Genomic DNA, 4448 nt, shown 5'->3' on the forward strand with positions numbered 1-4448 from the left:
GGCGTCATCAGTCTCCTCAGGCGCTCCTCTCCCAGCCCCACCGGTACGCCGTGCGCTAACGGCGGCCGTTCGGCGGTCGGCACTGGAACTCACGCCTCCAGCCCACATCCCGCTTCCGCCCACAGCCAGTTCCGGGCCTGGCCCCACCTCTCCCGGGAGTGCGGGCGGCAGCACGTCACGGCCAGGCTGTTTTGAGCGGCCGCTTCCGTGGGGTGGCGCCGCCGCCATTGGCGGTTCGGGCGGCGTTATGCTGGGGCGGCCTGTTTGGCTTCGGGGCCACGCTCGGCGCTGGTTCTGTGAGCGCATTCCGGCGCTGGGAGCAGCCGAGCGGTGTGAGAATGGTGTCCTTTGGCTATTCACAGGGGATCCCCTCCGGCAGCGTGCCGATGGCACCGCGGTGGGTGCAGAGGGCATCTGCTGGAAGCTTTCCAGAGGGCTCTGGCAAGGCTGGAGTGAGGCCAGCAGGATGAAGTTCAACACAGCCAAGGGTCGATTCCTGCCATTAGGGTACAAGTCTCTAGGCTGGGAGCAGAGTGCCTAGAAATTTCCCAGTGACAAAGGGATATCTGGGGGGTTGTTGATAGTGGATGAAGATGATCCAACGTGTGGTCAGGAAGGCTACCACCACCCTGGTTTGGATCAGCAATCGTGTAGCCAGTAGAAGTGGGGCAGGAATTGCCTGCCTGGACTGAGAACTGGTGAAGCCACACCTTGAATCCAGTTTTGGGCACTTCTCCAAAAGAGGGGATGGAGGAGTTGGAGCAGGCCTAGAGAAGGGCAACGAAGCTGATGAAGGGTCTGGAGAACAGGGCTGGTGAGGAGCTGCTGAAGGACCTGGGGGTGTTGAGCCTGGAGAGCAGGAGGCTGAGGGGAGACCTGGCTCTCTGCAACTCCCTGCAAGGAGATTGGAGCCAGGTGGGAGTTGGTCCCTACTCTCAAGGAACAAGTGACAGGACAACAGAGAATGGCCTTATGTTGCCCCAGGGGAGGTTGAGGTTGGACATGAAGAACAACTTCTGGCCTTTCAGAGCTGTCTAGCCGTGGCCCCAGCTACCCAGGGCACTGGTGAAGTCCCCATCTCTGGAGAAGTTTTCAAGCCGTGTCTCCCTGGGAAGCCGAGCAGGCTTTATCCCGGAGGTAGGCCGCAATCGCTTCCTTAAGAGGCGGGCACCGCGCTTCGGGGGTGGAGGAAGCACTAAACGGCTGGAGCCTGCGGCGTTAGGGCCGGCGGTGAGCGCGGAGGCGCCGGATCAGCTCTAGTCTTCGGCGCCAGTCGTCGCACTTCGGTCAAGCCCCGCCCCTGCGCTCCGTCCCGCCACTGGAGGCCCAGGCGTGCGGAAGCTTCACTTCCGGGGGGGGACAGGAAGCCATGCGGCGGCTGTGGGCTGTGCCCCGGAAGCGCTTCGCAGGGCTGCTGGGAGTTGTAGTCCGAGCGGCGGCGACCCGGCGCCGGGGAGTTGGTTGTGAGGAGGTCGGTGTCTCGCAGCGGGACCGGTGCCCCTGCGACTTGGTGGTGGTTGCGGTCGCGCGGGACGTGGCGGGACCGCAGCTCGGAAGCCGCGGGCGAGGCTCCGTAAGGGCTGCGGCCTGTGGGCGGCGGGCGGCAGGAGCGGGAGGATGGCTTCGAGCCGGGCGGCGTCAGGGGGAGCGGCGGGGCTGAGGCGATGGGATGAGGTGGAGGGGCGGCAGGGCTGAGCAGCGAGGAGCCGCGGGCTGGAGCGGGAGGAGGCTGGAGCGGGAGGAGGCGGCGGCCGAGGCCAGGTACGGTTCTCGTCGAGCCGCCTCCGGGGAAGGGGCCGTGACGGGCCTGGGCCTGTGCGGCTGGGCGGTAGGGGATGCTCCGGTGCAGGGGCACCGGCCGTGTGCGGGGTGGGGCCAGTGATGCTGCTGCCCGCTGCTGCTCCGCACCGCCGCTGTGAGCCAGGCAGCACAGCCGGCCGGACAGCGGCCGGCGGGGACAGCCCTGGTTGGAGCCCGGAATGCCGAGCTCCGCTTCGGGAAGGGAACATCCCGCTTGGGATGGGCCTGGGAAGCTGTGTTCAGCCCTGGTTTATCGTTCAGTGCCCGGGGAAAATGGTTACTTCTATTACCAAGCTGTTCTCCGGCGCGGCTAGCAGCCCTTTGCTGTTTTGTGTCTCCTCCACCTTCTCCTAACGTAATCTGTGGTCACTTTTGGCCCCGTTTTTCACCCGTGGTCACTGGAACTGTCACTCGGGGCTGTGCTCAGCCCTACGAGTGAGGGGTGCCCAAGAGCATCCACCACCCAGTCCTACTTCTAGCACTTAATTGTCCCCACTTCTGGCTTGTCTGAGCTCAGCAGTGGGAATCTTGCTGGATTTGGATCAGGACTTCTTGCATGGATTTGCCCTTTCTTTGGCCCAAAGAGCTGAAAGTCAAACGGTTTGGCTTTGCAGTACCCTGGGTGCTCTTTCTGCTTGGACATTGGTCCTGCTGGGTACTCAAGCTTGAAGTACTCTAGTTGCAAATGCTTCTGCTCACTGCAAGGGGTTGGACTAGATGCCCTTGAAAGGTCCCTTCCACCCATGATTCTATGAATTCCTCCATGTCATTTAAAAAGGATCCTCCTCAGTGGGGTTCTCTTCATAGACCTCAGCTGGGTTTTTCCCCTCTGTGCTTTTGTTCTCTTCCATCTCCTGTGCAGCCTGATTCTTTTAGCCTTGAGGCTATTACTGGTTCCACAGCAAAGGTCCCCACCTCAACTGGGGATCTACAGGCACAACTCAAATAACATCTTTACAGAGTGGCAGAATCGCTTTGGTTGGAAAAGCCCTTTGAGAACCATCCAGTCCAACCTTTCTCCAACTCTGCCAAGTCTGGTGCTAAACCACATCCCTCAGCACCACATCTTTGGCAGAGTCTTGCTTGTCAGCTTGGCTCTTTGCTGTTCATCTTCTAATCTCATCCATCTAGGGCTTCCAGTTCATTATTTTTCTCCTGCTCTTGAGCAGAAAAGGCTGTTTTCTGCACTTTTACCTTGTATTTCCTTTTGGGACTGCCTTTCTGCCTGGCTTCAAGTTGTGCCAGGGGAGCTTTAGATTGAGAACCTCCACTGACCTGCTGCCCACACTCTTCTGCATGCATCCCAGGAGAACGTTTGCCTTCTTGGTCACCAGGACACACTGCTGGCTCATGGACCCTGTTGTACCCCAGCACTCCCAGGTCCTTCTCTGCAGAGCTGCTTCCCAGCAGGTCACCTCTCAGCTGTACTGGTGCAGGGCTTGACCCTCCCCAGGGTCAGTACCTTACACTTGTCCTGGTGGAAATTCATGAGGTTCCTCTGCCCAGCTCTCCAGCCTGGTCAGGTTTGGCTGGATGGCAGCACAGCCTGAGGGAGTGCCAGCCACTCCTCCCAGTTCTGTACATCCCTTCATCCAGGTCATTATTGAAGGTGTTGAACAACACTGGACCCAGTCCTAAACCTTGTGGATCACCATGAGCTTCAGTCCACCAACCAGGCTCTGCCCTGCTGATCACAGCCCTCAGAGTTCCTTCAGGCAGTTCTTACCTGCCTCACACCTTGTTTTCTTTTAAACAAGTGAAAAATCTTGTCACTGACAAAGACTAGTGTGTGGCTTGTCATCTGCAGCTGGACAAGGTGTCATCTCCACACAGCTATGTTCCCAGAGTGAGACTTGAGGCCTTGTTTGGTGTTACTGAAGCAAGCAGGCATTTTGTTCTTGGTTTTCCTGAAAGTGAAAGTGAATCTCCTGAAAGCACCTTAATGGTAGAGTGTTACTTGTGTGGGCATGGCAGATGGAGCACCCAAAGCAAAGATGAGGGCAGCTCTGGAGTCCTCAGCCCAGCAGAGGTATGGAGATACTGGAGTAGGGCCAGAGGAGGCCACAGCAATGCTGGGAGGGCTGGAAGCCCTTTGCTGTGAGGCCAGGCTGAGAGAGTTGGGGTTCAGCCTGGAGAAGGCTCCAGGGACACCTTCTGGTGGCCTTGCAGTGCTTCAAGGGGCTGATCAGAAAACTAGGGACAGATTTTTGAGCTCGGTCTGTTGTGACAGGACAAGGGGAGATGGTTTGAACTAAAAGAGGGAGATTCAGCCTCGAGAAGGAAGAAATGTTTGACACAGGGTGGTGAGAACCTGGCCCAAGCTGCCTAAAGAGGTGGGAGATGCCCCATGCCTGGAATCATTCCAAGTTGGGCTGTTTGAGGCTCTGAGCAACCTGCTCTAGTTGGGGATGTCCCTGCTGACTGCAGGGGGTTGGACTGGAGGAGCTTTGAAGGTCCCTTTCCACCCAAACAGTTTGATATAATTCCATGATACTATGAGGTTTGTTGAGCACCCTCAGCTTTGTCCTGTGCTAAAAAAACTTTGAGTGTTCAGCACTTGAAGCACCTCAACGGAAGGATCTGTCCTAACCTCCTGTTTCTCTTTGCTCTTTCTTGTTTTCCCAGGAATCCACCCTTTTCCCTGGGAG

Source organism: Indicator indicator, chromosome 20, assembly GCF_027791375.1.
Source record: "Indicator indicator isolate 239-I01 chromosome 20, UM_Iind_1.1, whole genome shotgun sequence".
Classification (NCBI taxonomy): Eukaryota; Metazoa; Chordata; class Aves; order Piciformes; family Indicatoridae; genus Indicator; species Indicator indicator.